This window comes from Phalangium opilio, unplaced genomic scaffold (genome assembly GCF_054372755.1).
Source record: "Phalangium opilio isolate 3A_F unplaced genomic scaffold, DU_Popi_V2 ptg000017l_1, whole genome shotgun sequence".
NCBI classification, from domain to species: Eukaryota; Metazoa; Arthropoda; class Arachnida; order Opiliones; family Phalangiidae; genus Phalangium; species Phalangium opilio.
The window spans coordinates 10138339-10161021 of NW_028324151.1; the positions used below are offsets into that span (position 1 = coordinate 10138339).

A 22683-nucleotide genomic window follows, 5' to 3' on the forward strand; every position below is an offset into this window, starting at 1 on the left:
ATGTTAAAAATCAATATGGGGCTGTATTAATTCCAATAATTACGGATTTATTACCAGAAGATATAGTTCTTAGTTATTCCCAGAAAAACCGGAAGGCGTTTTGTATTGATAAATTAATCGAGTTCCTAAAAGAAGAGGTCGAAAGTAGGGAACAAGCTAGTAAATTGAAAAAAGGTTTTAGTATTCAAGATAAGAAACCCGAAAACTCATTTACTAGAAACCCCATAATTAAAAAACCAAGAATCCATTCCACATCTGCTTTCAAAACAACTGTATCAGAAAATACTTGTTCATTTTGTAACGAGCTACACAAAATCGAAAATTGTAACACTCTAAATGCGGATGAACGAAAGGAAGTCTTCAAGAAGCTATCACTTTGTTTTGTATGTGCACAGAAAAGACATACAGCAAGGTTTTGTAAGAAGAAAAGAGAAGTTTCCTGCAAATTCTGCCAAAAATGTCATTCGCACATGATATGTGATACTCAATACAAAGCTGTTTCCAGTCCAGACAACAAGAAAGAGGAAGACAGAACTATTCAAAATGAAGTTGCAACTCTCTAAGAATTCCTCATCAAAAATCTACCTCCGTACTGCCTGGGCAAAGATATATCATGATGGAATAGAAGAAATCGTACGATGTTTGTTGGATGACGGAAGCCACCGTACATATGTATCATCTGATATATGCCAAAAGTTAAACCTGCCCATCATTGGAAGGGAATCGTTGAACTTGACAGTGTTTGAAGGAAAGAATAAAAGGATTGAGCGTCCAAAGGTACAATTGTCTCTAAGAAGCCTGTTTGACACTCGAAGCATAACCGTAGAAGCCATAGTATCACCAAAACTAAGCGGAAGTATCCCAGGGGTTCCGAGACAAGACTTAATGAAATTATCTGATGAAAGGGGATGGAAGCTAGCCGATACGCCACCCCACGATGGACTCTCAAGTTCCGAGGAAATTACATTGTTATTGGGAGCAGATTACTATTGGAAGGTATCTAGTGGCGTCACCGAAAGAATTAGTTCATCTCTCATGGCACATGACACCATCCTTGGTTGGACAATTCATGGAAAGGATGAAGAATTGCAAGATGACGAGTCCTCAATAGACTCTTACAATGTATGCGTTTTTCAAGTGATGAGTTACCATGAACGAAACGAAGAGGAACTAATATCTGAAAGTCTGAAAGCATTTTGGAAATTGGATGCACTGGGAATCGTCGATAAAAATGATGACCAATTGATGAATGAAAAAGCCATACAAAGGGATTTCGACTCTAAGATTTGCTACGATGGAAAGCGTTACACAGTTTGTCTCCCTTGGAAGGATGAAAGAAAACTTTCAAACAATAACTATCAACAAGCAAAAATTAGATTTCAAGGCCAATTAAGAAAATTCAGGAAGAATCCAGAGTTATTCAACAGATATGCTGGAGTCTTCGAAACATACTTGAAAAATGGAATAATAGAAGAGGTGAACATGGGAAGCGAATCTAAGACGACATTTTATCTGCCGCACAGAGAAGTAATTAATGAAGAAAGAAGCTCTACGAAGCTTAGAATCGTCTTCGACGGATCCTCCCATGCTTTAAATTCGCCGTCATTAAACGATTGCCTTAATTCAGGACCAGCACTCAACATGGACTTACTTGGTCTACTGATCAAATTTCGGAAGAATAAATATGGATTTACGGCCGATATTGAGAAGGCATTTTTGCAAGTGGGGTTATCAGAGAGCGATCGTGATGTAACAAGATTTCTTTGGATAAAGGATAGAACACTAGATCCAGATAAATTGCAATATCAAGTTTACAGAATGACACGAGTTTTGTTTGGCCTAACATCAAGCCCATACTTACTGGCAGCTACAATTCGCTACAATATCGAAAAATTCAAGCATGAACAACCAGAAATTTACAAATTGTTGCGAGATTTCCTGTACTTCGATGATCTTGTGGGTGGAGCAGAAGACGAAAATAAAGCTTTTGAATTGTTCAATGGAGCGAAGACGATGTTGGCAAAAGCTGGAATGCCATTACGAAAGTTCCAATCGAACTCAACTTGGTTGAATAAAAGGTTGTCTGAAGATCCAAGTGAATACAAATCTGTCAAAGACACCGGCAAGATATCAAACACGCTGCTAAAGGTTTTGGGAATCGCTTGGTGCCCGGAATCAGACATGTTATGTTTCGAAGTCTCCAAACTCCTGGACTTTCTCAGCAACAAGACAAATACAAAGCGTTTCATCTTGAAAGCCTCAGTTCGCGTATTCGATCCCATCGGGTTCATTTCACCTTTCACCGTCCGAATTAAATGTCTGTATCAAGAGCTATGGAAGAGGGGAACTGACTGGGATAAAGAAATCGATTCCGATTTGGAAGAAATTTGGAACAAGTGGTGTCTGGAGTTACCACTAGTGTCCCAACTAGAAATTCCAAGGTACTGTGGTGAAAATAACGAACATCTACAATTGCACTGCTTCACGGATGCAAGCGAAAAAGCTTATGGAGCAGCGGTTTACATTTGGTCTATGGGAGAAAACAATATTCCAACTGTCCTACTACTGGCATCAAAAAGTCGTGTCTCACCTCTGAAAAAGCTTACGATTCCGAAATTGGAATTAATGGGAGCAGTCATTGGGGCCAGATTGATGAAAACCATCAAAACCAATTTCGAAGAAGAAAAGCCGTCTATACATTTCTGGAGTGACAACCAATCTGTTATTTCATGGATTCGAAGCAATGCCAGAGAGTGGAAACCCTTCATAGAAAACAGAGTGAGTGAAATTCAGGAGCTCACGGAACCCGAGCAATGGAGATATGTACCAACTAAACAAAATCCAGCTGATTTCCTCACACGGGGTCAAACCGTATCTGAACTTCAATCAGATGAAATGTGGTGGACAGGACCAGATTTTTTGAAAGGACATAAATCAGGATGGCCAATTCAACCCGAAAGGTACACCAGAACGAGCGAAGCGGACACGGAGAAAAGACCAAAATATACGAATTCCATTGTCCTATACACAAGCGAAGTTTCAAACGAAGGATTGGAACCCATTTTGAAACTAGAAGATTACAGCAACTTCTCAAGAGTAATAAGGACGACCGCTTGGATTTTGCGAGTACATTTCAATTGTAAAAATCCAATCAACAAGAAAAAAGGTGAATTGACCACAGATGAGATTAATCTAAGCGAAAATTATTGGATCAAGTTCACACAACAAGAAACATTCCCGCGAGAAATTAAAGCCCTCAAGGAGAAGCGAGAAATCCTGCCTGGTTCAAAACTTTTAGAGTTGAAGCCATATTTAGATGAAGACGGATTATGCCGAATGGGAGGACGACTGGGTTTCGCAGGTCTTAAGTTGGATGAAAGACATCCCATAATACTACCAGAAGAACACAGATTTACTCAATTCATCATCAAGAACCACCATGAAAAGGTTATGCACATGGGTGTAACTTCTACACTCGCGAGTCTAAGAGGACGATTTTGGATTCCGCGTGGACGACAGATTATCAAAAAACAATTAGCTAGTTGTCTGCTCTGTAAAAGACTGAAGAAACTATCGTATCATCCAGAGACCGCACCATTACCTCCAGAACGCGTTAATGCGAGTTCACCTTTTGAGACAACGGGAGTAGATTTTGCAGGCCCAGTATATATAAGGTGTTATGATGAGAAAGAGAGGAAGTACGTACCATCAAAAACAAAAACATATATCGCGCTATTCACCTGCTCTACAACTAGAGCCGTTCATCTCGAACTTGTGTCAAATTTAAGCGCCGAAAATTTTATACTCGCGTTAAAACGGTTCGTGGGTCGTCGCGGTGTTAGCAGACTTTTTCTGTCGGACAATGCAAAAACTTTCCAAAGAACTCAGAAGGAATTATCGAAATTATGGAGCACTGTTCTGACTCCGGAAACAAAACAGTATTTTGGAAAGAATAAGATTGTTTGGAAATTTATAGTGGATTATGCTCCCTGAGTCCCTGGTGGGGAGGTATGTGGGAAAGAATGGTGCGAACGGTGAAAGATTGTTTAAAAAGGGTACTAGGCAGAGCGTTATTGTCTTATGAAGAACTAGAAACTATTCTCATAGAAGTCGAATCCGTAGTGAATTCGCGGCCTATTACTTTCACTAGCAACGACAGTAACGAATCTTCGCCCCTAACACCTTCGCACTTTCTTATTGGAAAAAGACTTGATACCCTTCCTCCGAGAAAATTTAAGATGAGTGAAATAGAATTACATAGGCCCGACTTGAGTAAAAGATGGAAACACCGCCAAGAACTTTTAAATAGGTTCTGGGTGCGATGGCGAAAGGAATACCTATTGGAATTAAGGACTGCCCAAAAAGTAAAGAGCATAAAATCAGGTTCCCCCTTAATCAACGAAAACGATGTAGTTTTGGTACGGGATGATAAATTACCACGACACCTTTGGAAAGTGGGGCGTATCTTGGAACTCCACTCAGGACGAGATGGAATTAGTCGGTCAGCTACCATAAAAACGAATCAAAAAATAATTAAGCGTCCATTACAATTGCTATATCCTCTTGAAGTTAGCGAAATATTAGACAAAAATTTAGACATAGCAAAATATATTTTTTAATTGTCGTGTTAAAGATTATATTGTGTAAAAAATAAGAATGAGAATAAGGAATTTTAAAAAAGTAGACTATTGATAAGCATTTTCTTTTTTATTATAGTTAACATTTTAGATCTAAGCGGGGAATGCTTATCAGTTGTACCGAATTTGTTAAACGAGACAGTCACTGTACTTAACAGTAGCATTAAAAATAAATTGTTGATTTTTAACTGTTAATAATGGTTTTCCGCTTGTGTTGATTTCAATCCGCCAGACATAAATAGATTTCAGTTGTTAGACTTTCTAAGTGTTCGATTAGAAAAAATAACAGCCACAACGCAAGGTACTAACCACTATACGATCACGGCTGTGCCCCTCTCTGTAATTCTCTTATGTAAAACACTTTTGTTTGAGTAGGAAAAAACAAACATTAATAGTAAAACCAAGGGTCTTTTAATGCCGTGACCAGGATTCGAACCTGGGTTATTGCGGCCACAACTCAAGGTACTAACCACTATACGATCACGGCTGTGCCCCTCTCTGTAATCCTCTTATGAAAACACTTTTGTTTGAGTAGGAAAAAACAAAGATTAATAATAAAACCAAGGGTGTTTTAATGCCGTGACCAGGATTCGAACCTGTGTTATTGCGGCCACAACGCAAGGTACTAACCACTATACGATCACGGCTGTGCCCCTCTCTGTAATTCTCTTTTGAAAAACACTTTCGTTTGAGTAGGAAAAAAACATAGATTAATAATAGAACCAAGGGTGTTTTAATGCCGTGACCAGGATTCGAACTTGGGTTATTGCGGCCACAACGCAAGGTACTAACCACTATACGATCACGGCTGTGCCCCTCTCTGTAATTCTCTTTTGAAAAACACTTTCGTTTGGGTAGGAAAAAACAAAGATTAGTAATAAAAGCAAGGGTCTTTTAATGCCGTGACCAGGATTCGAACTTGGGTTATTGCGGCCGCAACGCTAGGAACTAACCACTATACGATCACGGCTGTGCCCTCTCTGTAATTCTCTTATGTATAACACTTTTGTTTGAGTAGGAAAAAACATAGATTAATAATAGAACCAAGGGTCTTTTAAAGCCGTGACCAGGATTCGAACCTGGGTTATTGCGGCCACAACGCAAGGTACTAACCACTATACGATCACGGCTGTGCCCCTCTCTGTAGCTCTCTCATGAAAAACACTTTTGTTTGAGTAGGAAAAAAACCAAGATTAATAATAAAACCAAGCGTCTTTTAATGCCGTGACCAGGATTCGAACCTGGGTTATTGCGGCCACAACGCAAGGTACTAACCACTATACGATCACGGCTGTGCCCCTCTCTGTAATTCTCTTATGAAAAACACTTTTGTTTGAGTAGGAAAAAACAAAGATTAATAATAAAACCAAGGGTCTTTTAATGCCGTGACCAGGATTCGAACCTGGGTTATTGCGGCCACAACGCAAGGTACCAACCACTATACGATCACGGCTGTGCCCCTCTCTGTAATTCTCTCATGAGAAACACTTTTGTTTTAGTAGGAAAAAACAAACATTAATAGCAAAACCAAGGGTCTTTTAATGCCGTGACCAGGATTCGAACCTGGGTTATTGCGGCCACCATTCAAGGTACTAACCACTATACGATCACGGCTGTGCCCCTCTCTGTAGCTCTCTCATGAAAAACACTTTTGTTTGAGTAGGAAAAAACAAAGATTAATAATAAAACCAAGGGTGTTTTAATGCCGTGACCAGGATTCGAACCTGGGTTATTGCGGCCACAACGCAAGGTACTAACCACTATACGATCAAGGCTGTGCCCCTCTCTGTAGCTCTCTCATGAAAAACACTTTTGTTTGAGTAGGGAAAAAAAAAAGATTAATAATAAAACCAAGGGTCTTTTAATGCCGTGACCAGGATTCGAACCTGGGTTATTGCGGCCACAACGCAAGGTACTAACCACTATACGATCACGGCTGTGCCCCTCTCTGTAATTCTCTTATGAAAAACACTTTTGTTTGAGTAGGAAAAAACAAAGATTAATAATAAATCCAAGGGTCTTTTAATGCCGTGACCAGGATTCGAACCTAGGTTATTGCGGCCACAACTCAAGGTACTAACCACTATACGATCACGGCTGTGCCCCTCTCTGTAACTCCATTATGAAAAACACATTTGTTTGATTAGGAAAAAACAAAGATTAATAATAAAACCTAGGGTCTTTTATTGCCGTGACCAGGATTCGAACCTGGGTTATTGCGGCCACAACGCAAGGTACTAACCACTATACGATCACGGCTGTGCCCCTCTCTCTAATTCTCTCATGAAATACACTTTTGTTTGAGTAGGATAAAACAAAGATTAGTAACGAAACCAAGGGTCTTTTAATGCCGTGACCAGGATTCGAACCTGGGTTATTGCGGCCACAACTCAAGGTACTAACCACTATACGATCACGGCTGGGCCCCTCTCTGTAATTCTCTTATGAAAAACAATTTTGTTTGAGTAGGAAAAAACAAAGATTAATAATAAAAACAAGGGTCTTTTAATGCCGTGACCAGGATTCGAACCTGGGTTATTGCGGCCACAACGCAAGGTACTAACCACTATACGATCACGGCTGTGCCCCTCCCTGTAATTCTCTTATGTAAAACACTTTTGTTTGAGTAGGAAAAAACAAACATTAATAGTAAAACCAAGGGTCTTTTAATGCCGTGACCAGGATTCGAACCTGGGTTATTGCGGCCACAACTCAAGGTACTAACCACTATACGATCACGGTTGTGCCCCTCTCTGTAATCCTCTTATGAAAAACACTTTTGTTTGAGTAGGAAAAAACAAAGATTAATAATAAAACCAAGGGTGTTTTAATGCCGTGACCAGGATTCGAACCTGTGTTAATGCGGCCACAACGCAAGGTACTAAGCACTATACGATCACGGCTGTGCCCCTCTCTGTAATTTTCTTATGTAAAACACTTTTGTTTGAGTAGGAAAAAACAAACATTAATAGTAAAACCAAGGGTCTTTTAATGCCGTGACCAGGATTCGAACCTGGGTTATTGCGGCCACAACTCAAGGTACTAACCACTATACGATCACGGTTGTGCCCCTCTCTGTAATCCTCTTATGAAAAACACTTTTGTTTGAGTAGGAAAAAACAAAGATTAATAATAAAACCAAGAGTGTTTTAATGCCGTGACCAGGATTCGAACCTGTGTTATTGCGGCCACAACGCAAGGTACTAACCACTATACGATCACAGCTGTGCCCCTCTCTGTAATTCTCTTATGAAAAACACTTTTGTTTGAGTAGGAAAAAACAAAGATTAATAATAAATCCAAGGGTCTTTTAATGCCGTGACCAGGATTCGAACCTAGGTTATTGCGGCCACAACTCAAGGTACTAACCACTATACGATCACGGCTGTGCCCCTCTCTGTAACTCCATTATGAAAAACACATTTGTTTGATTAGGAAAAAACAAAGATTAATAATAAAACCTAGGGTCTTTTATTGCCGTGACCAGGATTCGAACCTGGGTTATTGCGGCCACAACGCAAGGTACTAACCACTATACGATCACGGCTGTGCCCCTCTCTCTAATTCTCTCATGAAATACACTTTTGTTTGAGTAGGATAAAACAAAGATTAGTAACGAAACCAAGGGTCTTTTAATGCCGTGACCAGGATTCGAACCTGGGTTATTGCGGCCACAACTCAAGGTACTAACCACTATACGATCACGGCTGGGCCCCTCTCTGTAATTCTCTTATGAAAAACAATTTTGTTTGAGTAGGAAAAAACAAAGATTAATAATAAAAACAAGGGTCTTTTAATGCCGTGACCAGGATTCGAACCTGGGTTATTGCGGCCACAACGCAAGGTACTAACCACTATACGATCACGGCTGTGCCCCTCCCTGTAATACTCTTATGTAAAACACTTTTGTTTGAGTAGGAAAAAACAAACATTAATAGTAAAACCAAGGGTGTTTTAATGCCGTGACCAGGATTCGAACCTGTGTTAATGCGGCCACAACGCAAGGTACTAAGCACTATACGATCACGGCTGTGCCCCTCTCTGTAATTCTCTTATGTAAAACACTTTTGTTTGAGTAGGAAAAAACAAACATTAATAGTAAAACCAAGGGTCTTTTAATGCCGTGACCAGGATTCGAACCTGGGTTATTGCGGCCACAACTCAAGGTACTAACCACTATACGATCACGGTTGTGCCCCTCTCTGTAATCCTCTTATGAAAAACACTTTTGTTTGAGTAGGAAAAAACAAAGATTAATAATAAAACCAAGATTGTTTTAATGCCGTGACCAGGATTCGAACCTGTGTTATTGCGGCCACAACGCAAGGTACTAACCACTATACGATCACGGCTGTGCCCCTCTCTGTAATTCTCTTTTGAAAAACACTTTCGTTTGAGTAGGAAAAAACAAAGATTAGTATTAAAACCAAGGGTCTTTTAATGCCGTGACCAGGATTCGAACTTGGGTTATTGCGGCCACAACGCAAGGAACCAACCACTATACGATCACGGCTGTGCCCTCTCTGTAATTCTCTTATGTATAACACTTTTGTTTGAGTAGGAAAAAACATAGATTAATAATAGAACCAAGGGTGTTTTAATGCCGTGACCAGGATTCGAACTAGGGTTATTGCGGCCACAACGCAAGGTACTAACCACTATACGATCACGGCTGTGCCCCTCTCTTTAATCCTCTTTTGAAAAACACTTTCGTTTGGGTAAGAAAAAACAAAGATTAGTAATAAAAGCAAGGGTCTTTTAATGCCGTGACCAGGATTTGAACTTGGGTTATTGCGGCCACAACGCAAGGAACTAACCACTATACGATCACGGCTGTGCCCTCTCTGTAATTCTCTTATGTATACCACTTTTGTTTGAGTAGGAAAAAACATAGATTAATATTAGAACCAAGGGTCTTTTAAAGCCGTGACCAGGATTCGAACCTGGGTTATTGCGGCCACAACGCAAGGTACTAACCACTATACGATCACGACTGTGCCCCTCTCTGTAATTCTATTATGAAAAACACTTTTGTTTGAGTAGGAAAAAACCAAGATTAATAATAAAACCAAGGGTCTTTTAATGCCGTGACCAGGATTCGAACCTGGGTTATTGCGGCCACAACGAAAGGTACTAACCACTATACGATCACGGCTGTGCCCCTCTCTGTAATTCTATTATGAAAAACACTTTTGTTTGAGTAGGAAAAAACAAAGATTAATAATAAAACCAAGGGTCTTTTAATGCCGTGACCAGGATTCGAACCTGGGTTATTTTGTTACCACAACGCAAGGTAATAACCACTATACGAACACGGCTGTGCCCCTCTCTGTAATTCTCTTATGTAAAACACTTTTGTTTGAGTAGGAAAAAACAAAGATTAATAATAAAACAAGGGTCTTTTAATGCCGTGACCAGGATTCGAACCTGGGTTATTGCGGCCACAATTCAAGGTACTAACCACTATACGATCACGGCTGTGCCCATCTCTGTAGCTCTCTCATGAAAAACACTTTTGTTTGAGTAGAAAAAAACAAAGATTAATAATAAAACCAAGGGTGTTTTAATGCCGTGACCAGGATTCGAACCTGGGTTATAGCGGCCACAACGCAAGGTACTAACCACTATACGATCAAGGCTGTGCCCCTCTCTGTAGCTCTCTCATGAAAAACACTTTTGTTTGAGTAGGAAAAAACAAAGATTAATAATAAAACCAAGGGTCTTTTAATGCCGTGACCAGGATTCGAACCTGGGTTATTGCGGCCACAACGCAAGGTACTAAACACTATACGATCACGGCTGTGCCCCTCTCTGTAATTCTCTAATGTAAAACACTTTTTTTTTTGAGTAGGAAAAAACAAAAATTAATAATAGAACCAAGGGTCTTTTAATGCCGTGACCAGGATTCGAACCTGGGTTATTGCGGCCACAACGCAAGGTACTAACCACTATACGAACACGGCTGTGCCCCTCTCTGTAATTCTCTTATGTAAAACACTTTTGTTTGAGTAGGAAAAAAAAAGATTAATAATAAAACAAGGTTCTTTTAATGCCGTGACCAGGATTCCAACCTGGGTTATTGCGGCCACAACGCAAGGTACCAACCACTATACTATCACGGCTGTGCCCCTCTCTGTAATTCTCTCATGAGAAACACATTTGTTTTAGTAAGAAAAATCAAACATTAATAGTAAAACCAAGGGTCTTTTAACGCCGTGACCAGGATTCGAACCTGGGTTATTGCGGCCACAATTCAAGGTACTAACCACTATACGATCACGGCTGTGCCCCTCTCTGTAGCTCTCTCATGAAAAAATCTTTTGTTTGAGTAGGAAAAAACAAAGATTAATAATAAAACCAAGGGTGTTTTAATGCCGTGACCAGGATTCGACCCTGGGTTATTGCGGCCACAACGCAAGGTACTAACCACTATACGATCAAGGCTGTGCCCCTCTCTGTAACTCTCTCATGAAAAACACTTTTGTTTGAGTAGGAAAAAACAAAGATTAATAATAAAACCAAGGGTCTTTTAATGCCGTGACCAGGATTCGAACCTGGGTTATTGCGGCCACAACTCAAGGTACTAACCACTATACGATCACGGCTGTGCCCTTCTCTGTAATTCTCTTTTGAAAAACACTTTTGTTTGAGTAGGAAAAAACAAAGATTAGTAAAGATTTGTAATAAAACCAAGGGTCTTTTAATGCCGTGACCAGGATTCGAACCTGGGTTATAGCGGCCCAAAAGGCAAGGTACTAACCACTATACGATCACGGCTTTGCCCCTCTCTGTAATTCTCCTATGTAAAAAACTTTTGTTTGAGTAGGAAAAAACAAAGATTAATAATAGAACCAAGGGTCTTTATTGCCGTGACCAGGATTCGAACCTGGGTTATTGCGGCCCCAACGCAAGGTACTAACCACTATACGATCACGGCTGTACGCCTCTCTGTAATTCTCTTTTGAAAAACACTTTTGTTTGAGTAGGAAAAAACAAAGATTAGTAAAGATTAGTAATAAAACCAAGGGTCTTCTAATGCCGTGACCAGGATTCGAACCTGGGTTATAGCGGCCCAAAAGGCAAGGTACTAACCACTATACGATCACGGCTTTGCCCCTCTCTGTAATTCTCTTATGTAAAAAACTTTTGTTTGAGTAGGAAAAAACAAAGATTAATAACAGAACCAAGGGTCTTTATTGCCGTGACCAGGATTCGAACCTGGGATATTGCGGCCACAACGCAAGGTACTAACCACTATACGATCACGGCTGTGAACCTGTCTGTAATTCTCTTATGAAAAACACTTTTGTTTGAGTAGGAAAAAACAAAGATTACTAATAAAACCAAGGGTCTTTTAATGCCGTGACCAGGATTTGAACCTGGGTTATTGCGGCCACAACGCAAGGTACTAACCACTATACGATCACGGCTGTGCCCCTCTTTGTAATTCTCTCATGAAATGCACTTTTGTTTGAGTAGGAAAAAACAAAGATTAATAATAAAACCAAGGGTCTTTTAATGCCGTGACCAGGATTCGAACCTGGGTTATTGCGGCCACAACGCAAGGTACTAACCACTATACGATCACGGCTGTGCCCCTCTCTGTAATTCTCTTATGAAAAACACTTTTGTTTGAGTAGGAAAAAACAAAGATTAATAATAAATCCAAGGGTCTTTTAATGCCGTGACCAGGATTCGAACCTAGGTTATTGCGGCCACAACTCAAGGTACTAACCACTATACGATCACGGCTGTGCCCCTCTCTGTAACTCTATTATGAAAAACACATTTGTTTGATTAGGAAAAAACAAAGATTAATAATAAAACCTAGGGTCTTTTATTGCCGTGACCAGGATTCGAACCTGGGTTATTGCGGCCACAACGCAAGGTACTAACCACTATACGATCACGGCTGTGCCCCTCTCTCTAATTCTCTCATGAAATACACTTTTGTTTGAGTAGGAAAAAACAAAGATTAGTAACGAAACCAAGGGTCTTTTAATGCCGTGACCAGGATTCGAACCTGGGTTATTGCGGCCACAACTCAAGGTACTAACCACTATACGATCACGGCTGGGCCCCTCTCTGTAATTCTCTTATGAAAAACAATTTTGTTTGAGTAGGAAAAAACAAAGATTAATAATAAAAACAAGGGTCTTTTAATGCCGTGACCAGGATTCGAACCTGGGTTATTGCGGCCACAACGCAAGGTACTAACCACTATACGATCACGGCTGTGCCCCTCCCTGTAATTCTCTTATGTAAAACACTTTTGTTTGAGTAGGAAAAAACAAACATTAATAGTAAAACCAAGGGTCTTTTAATGCCGTGACCAGGATTCGAACCTGGGTTATTGCGGCCACAACTCAAGGTACTAACCACTATACGATCACGGTTGTGCCCCTCTCTGTAATCCTCTTATGAAAAACACTTTTGTTTGAGTAGGAAAAAACAAAGATTAATAATAAAACCAAGGGTGTTTTAATGCCGTGACCAGGATTCGAACCTGTGTTAATGCGGCCACAACGCAAGGTACTAAGCACTATACGATCACGGCTGTGCCCCTCTCTGTAATTCTCTTATGTAAAACACTTTTGTTTGAGTAGGAAAAAACAAACATTAATAGTAAAACCAAGGGTCTTTTAATGCCGTGACCAGGATTCGAACCTGGGTTATTGCGGCCACAACTCAAGGTACTAACCACTATACGATCACGGTTGTGCCCCTCTCTGTAATCCTCTTATGAAAAACACTTTTGTTTGAGTAGGAAAAAACAAAGATTAATAATAAAACCAAGGGTCTTTTAATGCCGTGACCAGGATTCGAACCTGGGTTATTGCGGCCACAACGCAAGGTACTAACCACTATACGATCACGGCTGTGCCCCTCTCTGTAATTCTCTTATGAAAAACACTTTTGTTTGAGTAGGAAAAAACAAAGATTAATAATAAAACCAAGGGTGTTTTAATGCCGTGACCAGGATTCGAACCTGGGTTATTACGGCCACAACGCAAGGTACTAACCACTATACGATCACGGCTGTGCCCCTCTCTCTAATTCTCTCATGAAATACACTTTTGTTTGAGTAGGAAAAAACAAAGATTAGTAACGAAACCAAGGGTCTTTTAATGCCGTGACCAGGATTCGAACCTGGGTTATTGCGGCCACAACTCAAGGTACTAACCACTATACGATCACGGCTGAGCCCCTCTCTGTAATTCTCTTATGAAAAACAATTTTGTTTGAGTAGGAAAAAACAAAGATTAATAATAAAAACAAGGGTCTTTTAATGCCGTGACCAGGATTCGAACCTGGGTTATTGCGGCCACAACGCAAGGTACTAACCACTATACGATCACGGCTGTGCCCCTCCCTGTAATTCTCTTATGTAAAACACTTTTGTTTGAGTAGGAAAAAACAAACATTAATAGTAAAACCAAGGGTCTTTTAATGCCGTGACCAGGATTCGAACCTGGGTTATTGCGGCCACAACTCAAGGTACTAACCACTATACGATCACGGTTGTGCCCCTCTCTGTAATCCTCTTATGAAAAACACTTTTGTTTGAGTAGGAAAAAACAAAGATTAATAATAAAACCAAGAGTGTTTTAATGCCGTGACCAGGATTCGAACCTGTGTTATTGCGGCCACAACGCAAGGTACTAACCACTATACGATCACGGCTGTGCCCCTCTCTGTAATTCTCTTTTGAAAAACACTTTCGTTTGAGTAGGAAAAAACAAAGATTAGTATTAAAACCAAGGGTCTTTTAATGCCGTGACCAGGATTCGAACTTGGGTTATTGCGGCCACAACGCAAGGAACTAACCACTATACGATCACGGCTGTGCCCTCTCTGTAATTCTCTTATGTATAACACTTTTGTTTGAGTAGGAAAAAACATAGATTAATAATAGAACCAAGGGTGTTTTAATGCCGTGACCAGGATTCGAACTTGGGTTATTGCGGCCACAACGCAAGGTACTAACCACTATACGATCACGGCTGTGCCCCTCTCTTTAATCCTCTTTTGAAAAACACTTTCGTTTGGGTAGGAAAAAACAAAGATTAGTAATAAAAGCAAGGGTCTTTTAATGCCGTGACCAGGATTTGAACTTTGGTTATTGCGGCCACAACGCAAGGAACTAACCACTATACGATCACGGCTGTGCCCTCTCTGTAATTCTCTTATGTATAACACTTTTGTTTGAGTAGGAAAAAACATAGATTAATAATAGAACCAAGGGTCTTTTAAAGCCGTGACCAGGATTCGAACCTGGGTTATTGCGGCCACAACGCAAGGTACTAACCACTATACGATCACGACTGTGCCCCTCTCTGTAGCTCTCTCATGAAAAACACTTTTGTTTGAGTAGGAAAAAACCAAGATTAATAATAAAACCAAGGGTCTTTTAATGCCGTGACCAGGATTCGAACCTGGGTTATTGCGGCCACAACGAAAGGTACTAACCACTATACGATCACGGCTGTGCCCCTCTCTGTAATTCTATTATGAAAAACACTTTTGTTTGAGTAGGAAAAAACAAAGATTAATAATAAAACCAAGGGTCTTTTAATGCCGTGACCAGGATTCGAACCTGGGTTATTGCGGCCACAACGCAAGGTAATAACCACTATACGAACACGGCTGTAACCCTCTCTGTAATTCTCTTATGTAAAACACTTTTGTTTGAGTAGGAAAAAACAAAGATTAATAATAAAACAAGGGTCTTTTAATGCCGTGACCAGGATTCGAACCTGGGTTATTGCGGCCACAATTCAAGGTACTAACCACTATACGATCACGGCTGTGCCCATCTCTGTAGCTCTCTCATGAAAAACACTTTTGTTTGAGTAGAAAAAAACAAAGATTAATAACAAAACCAAGGGTGTTTTAATGCCGTGACCAGGATTCGAACCTGGGTTATTGCGGCCACAACGCAAGGTACTAACCACTATACGATCAAGGCTGTGCCCCTCTCTGTAGCTCTCTCATGAAAAACACTTTTGTTTGAGTAGGAAAAAACCAAGATTAATAATAAAACCAAGGGTCTTTTAATGCCGTGACCAGGATTCGAACCTGGGTTATTGCGGCCACAACGAAAGGTACTAACCACTATACGATCACGGCTGTGCCCCTCTCTGTAATTCTATTATGAAAAACACTTTTGTTTGAGTAGGAAAAAACAAAGATTAATAATAAAACCAAGGGTCTTTTAATGCCGTGACCAGGATTCGAACCTGGGTTATTGCGGCCACAATTCAAGGTACTAACCACTATACGATCACGGCTGTGCCCCTCTCTGTAGCTCTCTCATGAAAAACACTTTTGTTTGAGTAGGAAAAAACAAAGATTAATAATAAAACCAAGGGTCTTTTAATGCCGTGACCAGGATTCGAACCTGGGTTATTGCGGCCACAACGCAAGGTACTAAACACTATACGATCACGGCTGTGCCCTTCTCTGTAATTCTCTTTTGAAAAACACTTTTGTTTGAGTAGGAAAAAACAAAGATTAGTAAAGATTTGTAATAAAACCAAGGGTCTTTTAATGCCGTGACCAGGATTCGAACCTGGGTTATTGCGGCCACAACGCAAGGTACTAACCACTATACGATCACGGCTGTGCCCCTCCCTGTAATTCTCTTATGTAAAACACTTTTGTTTGAGTAGGAAAAAACAAACATTAATAGTAAAACCAAGGGTCTTTTAATGCCGTGACCAGGATTCGAACCTGGGTTATTGCGGCCACAACTCAAGGTACTAACCACTATACGATCACGGTTGTGCCCCTCTCTGTAATCCTCTTATGAAAAACACTTTTGTTTGAGTAGGAAAAAACAAAGATTAATAATAAAACCAAGGGTGTTTTAATGCCGTGACCAGGATTCGAACCTGTGTTAATGCGGCCACAACGCAAGGTACTAAGCACTATACGATCACGGCTGTGCCCCTCTCTGTAATTCTCTTATGTAAAACACTTTTGTTTGAGTAGGAAAAAACAAACATTAATAGTAAAACCAAGGGTCTTTTAATGCCGTGACCAGGATTCGAACCTGGGTTATTGCGGCCACAACTCAAGGTACTAACCACTATACGATCACGGTTGTGCCCCTCTCTGTAATCCTCTTATGAAAAACACTTTTGTTTGAGTAGGAAAAAACAAAGATTAATAATAAAACCAAGGGTCTTTTAATGCCGTGACCAGGATTCGAACCTGGGTTATTGCGGCCACAACGCAAGGTACTAACCACTATACGATCACGGCTGTGCCCCTCTCTGTAATTCTCTTATGAAAAACACTTTTGTTTGAGTAGGAAAAAACAAAGATTAATAATAAAACCAAGGGTGTTTTAATGCCGTGACCAGGATTCGAACCTGGGTTATTACGGCCACAACGCAAGGTACTAACCACTATACGATCACGGCTGTGCCCCTCTCTCTAATTCTCTCATGAAATACACTTTTGTTTGAGTAGGAAAAAACAAAGATTAGTAACGAAACCAAGGGTCTTTTAATGCCGTGACCAGGATTCGAACCTGGGTTATTGCGGCCACAACTCAAGGTACTAACCACTATACGATCACGGCTGGGCCCCTCTCTGTAATTCTCTTATGAAAAACAATTTTGTTTGAGTAGGAAAAAACAAAGATTAATAATAAAAACAAGGGTCTTTTAATGCCGTGACCAGGATTCGAACCTGGGTTATTGCGGCCACAACGCAAGGTACTAACCACTATACGATCACGGCTGTGCCCCTCCCTGTAATTCTCTTATGTAAAACACTTTTGTTTGAGTAGGAAAAAACAAACATTAATAGTAAAACCAAGGGTCTTTTAATGCCGTGACCAGGATTCGAACCTGGGTTATTGCGGCCACAACTCAAGGTACTAACCACTATACGATCACGGTTGTGCCCCTCTCTGTAATCCTCTTATGAAAAACACTTTTGTTTGAGTAGGAAAAAACAAAGATTAATAATAAAACCAAGGGTGTTTTAATGCCGTGACCAGGATTCGAACCTGTGTTAATGCGGCCACAACGCAAGGTACTAAGCACTATACGATCACGGCTGTGCCCCTCTCTGTAATTCTCTTATGTAAAACACTTTTGTTTGAGTAGGAAAAAACAAACATTAATAGTAAAACCAAGGGTCTTTTAATGCCGTGACCAGGATTCGAACCTGGGTTATTGCGGCCACAACTCAAGGTACTAACCACTATACGATCACGGTTGTGCCCCTCTCTGTAATCCTCTTATGAAAAACACTTTTGTTTGAGTAGGAAAAAACAAAGATTAATAATAAAACCAAGAGTGTTTTAATGCCGTGACCAGGATTCGAACCTGTGTTATTGCGGCCACAACGCAAGGTACTAACCACTATACGATCACGGCTGTGCCCCTCTCTGTAATTCTCTTTTGAAAAACACTTTCGTTTGAGTAGGAAAAAACAAAGATTAGTATTAAAACCAAGGGTCTTTTAATGCCGTGACCAGGATTCGAACTTGGGTTATTGCGGCCACAACGCAAGGAACTAACCACTATACGATCACGGCTGTGCCCTCTCTGTAATTCTCTTATGTATAACACTTTTGTTTGAGTAGGAAAAAACATAGATTAATAATAGAACCAAGGGTGTTTTAATGCCGTGACCAGGATTCGAACTTGGGTTATTGCGGCCACAACGCAAGGTACTAACCACTATACGATCACGGCTGTGCCCCTCTCTTTAATCCTCTTTTGAAAAACACTTTCGTTTGGGTAGGAAAAAACAAAGATTAGTAATAAAAGCAAGGGTCTTTTAATGCCGTGACCAGGATTTGAACTTGGGTTATTGCGGCCACAACGCAAGGAACTAACCACTATACGATCACGGCTGTGCCCTCTCTGTAATTCTCTTATGTATAACACTTTTGTTTGAGTAGGAAAAAACATAGATTAATAATAGAACCAAGGGTCTTTTAAAGCCGTGACCAGGATTCGAACCTGGGTTATTGCGGCCACAACGCAAGGTACTAACCACTATACGATCACGACTGTGCCCCTCTCTGTAGCTCTCTCATGAAAAACACTTTTGTTTGAGTAGGAAAAAACCAAGATTAATAATAAAACCAAGGGTCTTTTAATGCCGTGACCAGGATTCGAACCTGGGTTATTGCGGCCACAACGAAAGGTACTAACCACTATACGATCACGGCTGTGCCCCTCTCTGTAATTCTATTATGAAAAACACTTTTGTTTGAGTAGGAAAAAACAAAGATTAATAATAAAACCAAGGGTCTTTTAATGCCGTGACCAGGATTCGAACCTGGGTTATTGCGGCCACAACGCAAGGTAATAACCACTATACGAACACGGCTGTAACCCTCTCTGTAATTCTCTTATGTAAAACACTTTTGTTTGAGTAGGAAAAAACAAAGATTAATAATAAAACAAGGGTCTTTTAATGCCGTGACCAGGATTCGAACCTGGGTTATTGCGGCCACAATTCAAGGTACTAACCACTATACGATCACGGCTGTGCCCATCTCTGTAGCTCTCTCATGAAAAACACTTTTGTTTGAGTAGAAAAAAACAAAGATTAATAACAAAACCAAGGGTGTTTTAATGCCGTGACCAGGATTCGAACCTGGGTTATTGCGGCCACAACGCAAGGTACTAACCACAATACGATCAAGGCTGTGCCCCTCTCTGTAGCTCTCTCATGAAAAACACTTTTGTTTGAGTAGGAAAAAACCAAGATTAATAATAAAACCAAGGGTCTTTTAATGCCGTGACCAGGATTCGAACCTGGGTTATTGCGGCCACAACGAAAGGTACTAACCACTATACGATCACGGCTGTGCCCCTCTCTGTAATTCTATTATGAAAAACACTTTTGTTTGAGTAGGAAAAAACAAAGATTAATAATAAAACCAAGGGTCTTTTAATGCCGTGACCAGGATTCGAACCTGGGTTATTGCGGCCACAATTCAAGGTACTAACCACTATACGATCACGGCTGTGCCCCTCTCTGTAGCTCTCTCATGAAAAACACTTTTGTTTGAGTAGGAAAAAACAAAGATTAATAATAAAACCAAGGGTCTTTTAATGCCGTGACCAGGATTCGAACCTGGGTTATTGCGGCCACAACGCAAGGTACTAAACACTATACGATCACGGCTGTGCCCTTCTCTGTAATTCTCTTTTGAAAAACACTTTTGTTTGAGTAGGAAAAAACAAAGATTAGTAAAGATTTGTAATAAAACCAAGGGTCTTTTAATGCCGTGACCAGGATTCGAACCTGGGTTATAGCGGCCCAAAAGGCAAGGTACTAACCACTATACGATCACGGCTTTGCCCCTCTCTGTAATTCTCCTATGTAAAAAACTTTTGTTTGAGTAGGAAAAAACAAAGATTAATAATAGAACCAAGGGTCTTTATTGCCGTGACCAGGATTCGAACCTGGGTTATTGCGGCCCCAACGCAAGGTACTAACCACTATACGATCACGGCTGTACGCCTCTCTGTAATTCTCTTTTGAAAAACACTTTTGTTTGAGTAGGAAAAAACAAAGATTAGTAAAGATTAGTAATAAAACCAAGGGTCTTCTAATGCCGTGACCAGGATTCGAACCTGGGTTATAGCGGCCCAAAAGGCAAGGTACTAACCACTATACGATCACGGCTTTGCCCCTCTCTGTAATTCTCTTATGTAAAAAACTTTTGTTTGAGTAGGAAAAAACAAAGATTAATAATAGAACCAAGGGTCTTTATTGCCGTGACCAGGATTCGAACCTGGGATATTGCGGCCACAACGCAAGGTACTAACCACTATACGATCACGGCTGTGAACCTGTCTGTAATTCTCTTATGAAAAACACTTTTGTTTGAGTAGGAAAAAACAAAGATTACTAATAAAACCAAGGGTCTTTTAATGCCGTGACCAGGATTTGAACCTGGGTTATTGCGGCCACAACGCAAGGTACTAACCACTATACGATCACGGCTGTGCCCCTCTTTGTAATTCTCTCATGAAATACACTTTTGTTTGAGTAGGAAAAAACAAAGATTAATAATAAAACCAAGGGTCTTTTAATGCCGTGACCAGGATTCGAACCTGGGTTATTGCGGCCACAACGCAAGGTACTAACCACTATACGATCACGGCTGTGCCCCTCTCTGTAATTCTCTTATGAAAAACACTTTTGTTTGAGTAGGAAAAAACAAAGATTAATAATAAATCCAAGGGTCTTTTAATGCCGTGACCAGGATTCGAACCTAGGTTATTGCGGCCACAACTCAAGGTACTAACCACTATACGATCACGGCTGTGCCCCTCTCTGTAACTCTATTATGAAAAACACATTTGTTTGATTAGGAAAAAACAAAGATTAATAATAAAACCTAGGGTCTTTTATTGCCGTGACCAGGATTCGAACCTGGTTTATTGCGGCCACAACGCAAGGTACTAACCACTATACGATCACGGCTGTGCCCCTCTCTCTAATTCTCTCATGAAATACACTTTTGTTTGAGTAGGAAAAAACAAAGATTAGTAACGAAACCAAGGGTCTTTTAATGCCGTGACCAGGATTCGAACCTGGGTTATTGCGGCCACAACTCAAGGTACTAACCACTATACGATCACGGCTGGGCCCCTCTCTGTAATTCTCTTATGAAAAACAATTTTGTTTGAGTAGGAAAAAACAAAGATTAATAATAAAAACAAGGGTCTTTTAATGCCGTGACCAGGATTCGAACCTGGGTTATTGCGGCCACAACGCAAGGTACTAACCACTATACGATCACGGCTGTGCCCCTCCCTGTAATTCTCTTATGTAAAACACTTTTGTTTGAGTAGGAAAAAACAAACATTAATAGTAAAACCAAGGGGCTTTTAATGCCGTGACCAGGATTCGAACCTGGGTTATTGCGGCCACAACGCAAGGTACTAACCACTATACGATCACGGCTGTGCCCCTCCCTGTAATTCTCTTATGTAAAACACTTTTGTTTGAGTAGGAAAAAACAAACATTAATAGTAAAACCAAGGGTCTTTTAATGCCGTGACCAGGATTCGAACCTGGGTTATTGCGGCCACAACTCAAGGTACTAACCACTATACGATCACGGTTGTGCCCCTCTCTGTAATCCTCTTATGAAAAACACTTTTGTTTGAGTAGGAAAAAACAAAGATTAGTATTAAAACCAAGGGTCTTTTAATGCCGTGACCAGGATTCGAACTTGGGTTATTGCGGCCACAACGCAAGGAACTAACCACTATACGATCACGGCTGTGCCCTCTCTGTAATTCTCTTATGTATAACACTTTTGTTTGAGTAGGAAAAAACATAGATTAATAATAGAACCAAGGGTGTTTTAATGCCGTGACCAGGATTCGAACTTGGGTTATTGCGGCCACAACGCAAGGTACTAACCACTATACGATCACGGCTGTGCCCCTCTCTTTAATCCTCTTTTGAAAAACACTTTCGTTTGGGTAGGAAAAAACAAAGATTAGTAATAAAAGCAAGGGTCTTTTAATGCCGTGACCAGGATTTGAACTTGGGTTATTGCGGCCACAACGCAAGGAACTAACCACTATACGATCACGGCTGTGCCCTCTCTGTAATTCTCTTATGTATAACACTTTTGTTTGAGTAGGAAAAAACATAGATTAATAATAGAACCAAGGGTCTTTTAAAGCCGTGACCAGGATTCGAACCTGGGTTATTGCGGCCACAACGCAAGGTACTAACCACTATACGATCACGACTGTGCCCCTCTCTGTAGCTCTCTCATGAAAAACACTTTTGTTTGAGTAGGAAAAAACCAAGATTAATAATAAAACCAAGGGTCTTTTAATGCCGTGACCAGGATTCGAACCTGGGTTATTGCGGCCACAACGAAAGGTACTAACCACTATACGATCACGGCTGTGCCCCTCTCTGTAATTCTATTATGAAAAACACTTTTGTTTGAGTAGGAAAAAACAAAGATTAATAATAAAACCAAGGGTCTTTTAATGCCGTGACCAGGATTCGAACCTGGGTTATTGCGGCCACA

At 40.5% G+C, this 22683-nt stretch overlaps 24 non-coding genes across 24 annotated transcripts; all 24 read right to left on the bottom strand.

The window, feature by feature from the left end:
* Window positions 1-5695: 5695 nt before the first annotated feature.
* On the bottom strand, window positions 5696-5767 carry TRNAH-GUG (transfer RNA histidin (anticodon GUG)). Its single transcript has one exon. It is a non-coding gene; the product is annotated as a tRNA-His (tRNA).
* A 90-nt stretch (window positions 5768-5857) lies between these two features.
* Window positions 5858-5929, bottom strand: TRNAH-GUG (transfer RNA histidin (anticodon GUG)). The gene has a single exon. It is a non-coding gene; the product is annotated as a tRNA-His (tRNA).
* A 573-nt stretch (window positions 5930-6502) lies between these two features.
* TRNAH-GUG (transfer RNA histidin (anticodon GUG)) lies at window positions 6503-6574 on the bottom strand. Its single transcript has one exon. It is a non-coding gene; the product is annotated as a tRNA-His (tRNA).
* Window positions 6575-6824: 250 nt separating this feature from the next.
* Window positions 6825-6896, bottom strand: TRNAH-GUG (transfer RNA histidin (anticodon GUG)). The gene has a single exon. It is a non-coding gene; the product is annotated as a tRNA-His (tRNA).
* Window positions 6897-7146: 250 nt separating this feature from the next.
* Window positions 7147-7218, bottom strand: TRNAH-GUG (transfer RNA histidin (anticodon GUG)). The gene has a single exon. It is a non-coding gene; the product is annotated as a tRNA-His (tRNA).
* An 894-nt stretch (window positions 7219-8112) lies between these two features.
* TRNAH-GUG (transfer RNA histidin (anticodon GUG)) lies at window positions 8113-8184 on the bottom strand. The gene has a single exon. It is a non-coding gene; the product is annotated as a tRNA-His (tRNA).
* A 250-nt stretch (window positions 8185-8434) lies between these two features.
* TRNAH-GUG (transfer RNA histidin (anticodon GUG)) lies at window positions 8435-8506 on the bottom strand. Its single transcript has one exon. It is a non-coding gene; the product is annotated as a tRNA-His (tRNA).
* A 2996-nt stretch (window positions 8507-11502) lies between these two features.
* On the bottom strand, window positions 11503-11574 carry TRNAP-GGG (transfer RNA proline (anticodon GGG)). The gene has a single exon. It is a non-coding gene; the product is annotated as a tRNA-Pro (tRNA).
* Window positions 11575-11834: 260 nt separating this feature from the next.
* Window positions 11835-11906, bottom strand: TRNAH-GUG (transfer RNA histidin (anticodon GUG)). Its single transcript has one exon. It is a non-coding gene; the product is annotated as a tRNA-His (tRNA).
* An 89-nt stretch (window positions 11907-11995) lies between these two features.
* On the bottom strand, window positions 11996-12067 carry TRNAH-GUG (transfer RNA histidin (anticodon GUG)). The gene has a single exon. It is a non-coding gene; the product is annotated as a tRNA-His (tRNA).
* An 89-nt stretch (window positions 12068-12156) lies between these two features.
* Window positions 12157-12228, bottom strand: TRNAH-GUG (transfer RNA histidin (anticodon GUG)). The gene has a single exon. It is a non-coding gene; the product is annotated as a tRNA-His (tRNA).
* Window positions 12229-12478: 250 nt separating this feature from the next.
* Window positions 12479-12550, bottom strand: TRNAH-GUG (transfer RNA histidin (anticodon GUG)). Its single transcript has one exon. It is a non-coding gene; the product is annotated as a tRNA-His (tRNA).
* A 250-nt stretch (window positions 12551-12800) lies between these two features.
* On the bottom strand, window positions 12801-12872 carry TRNAH-GUG (transfer RNA histidin (anticodon GUG)). The gene has a single exon. It is a non-coding gene; the product is annotated as a tRNA-His (tRNA).
* Window positions 12873-13444: 572 nt separating this feature from the next.
* TRNAH-GUG (transfer RNA histidin (anticodon GUG)) lies at window positions 13445-13516 on the bottom strand. The gene has a single exon. It is a non-coding gene; the product is annotated as a tRNA-His (tRNA).
* A 411-nt stretch (window positions 13517-13927) lies between these two features.
* Window positions 13928-13999, bottom strand: TRNAH-GUG (transfer RNA histidin (anticodon GUG)). The gene has a single exon. It is a non-coding gene; the product is annotated as a tRNA-His (tRNA).
* A 2189-nt stretch (window positions 14000-16188) lies between these two features.
* On the bottom strand, window positions 16189-16260 carry TRNAH-GUG (transfer RNA histidin (anticodon GUG)). Its single transcript has one exon. It is a non-coding gene; the product is annotated as a tRNA-His (tRNA).
* Window positions 16261-16832: 572 nt separating this feature from the next.
* Window positions 16833-16904, bottom strand: TRNAH-GUG (transfer RNA histidin (anticodon GUG)). Its single transcript has one exon. It is a non-coding gene; the product is annotated as a tRNA-His (tRNA).
* A 411-nt stretch (window positions 16905-17315) lies between these two features.
* On the bottom strand, window positions 17316-17387 carry TRNAH-GUG (transfer RNA histidin (anticodon GUG)). Its single transcript has one exon. It is a non-coding gene; the product is annotated as a tRNA-His (tRNA).
* A 2672-nt stretch (window positions 17388-20059) lies between these two features.
* On the bottom strand, window positions 20060-20131 carry TRNAP-GGG (transfer RNA proline (anticodon GGG)). The gene has a single exon. It is a non-coding gene; the product is annotated as a tRNA-Pro (tRNA).
* A 260-nt stretch (window positions 20132-20391) lies between these two features.
* On the bottom strand, window positions 20392-20463 carry TRNAH-GUG (transfer RNA histidin (anticodon GUG)). The gene has a single exon. It is a non-coding gene; the product is annotated as a tRNA-His (tRNA).
* An 89-nt stretch (window positions 20464-20552) lies between these two features.
* Window positions 20553-20624, bottom strand: TRNAH-GUG (transfer RNA histidin (anticodon GUG)). Its single transcript has one exon. It is a non-coding gene; the product is annotated as a tRNA-His (tRNA).
* Window positions 20625-20713: 89 nt separating this feature from the next.
* Window positions 20714-20785, bottom strand: TRNAH-GUG (transfer RNA histidin (anticodon GUG)). Its single transcript has one exon. It is a non-coding gene; the product is annotated as a tRNA-His (tRNA).
* Window positions 20786-21357: 572 nt separating this feature from the next.
* On the bottom strand, window positions 21358-21429 carry TRNAH-GUG (transfer RNA histidin (anticodon GUG)). Its single transcript has one exon. It is a non-coding gene; the product is annotated as a tRNA-His (tRNA).
* An 89-nt stretch (window positions 21430-21518) lies between these two features.
* TRNAH-GUG (transfer RNA histidin (anticodon GUG)) lies at window positions 21519-21590 on the bottom strand. The gene has a single exon. It is a non-coding gene; the product is annotated as a tRNA-His (tRNA).
* Between the last annotated feature and the right edge of the window lie 1093 nt (window positions 21591-22683).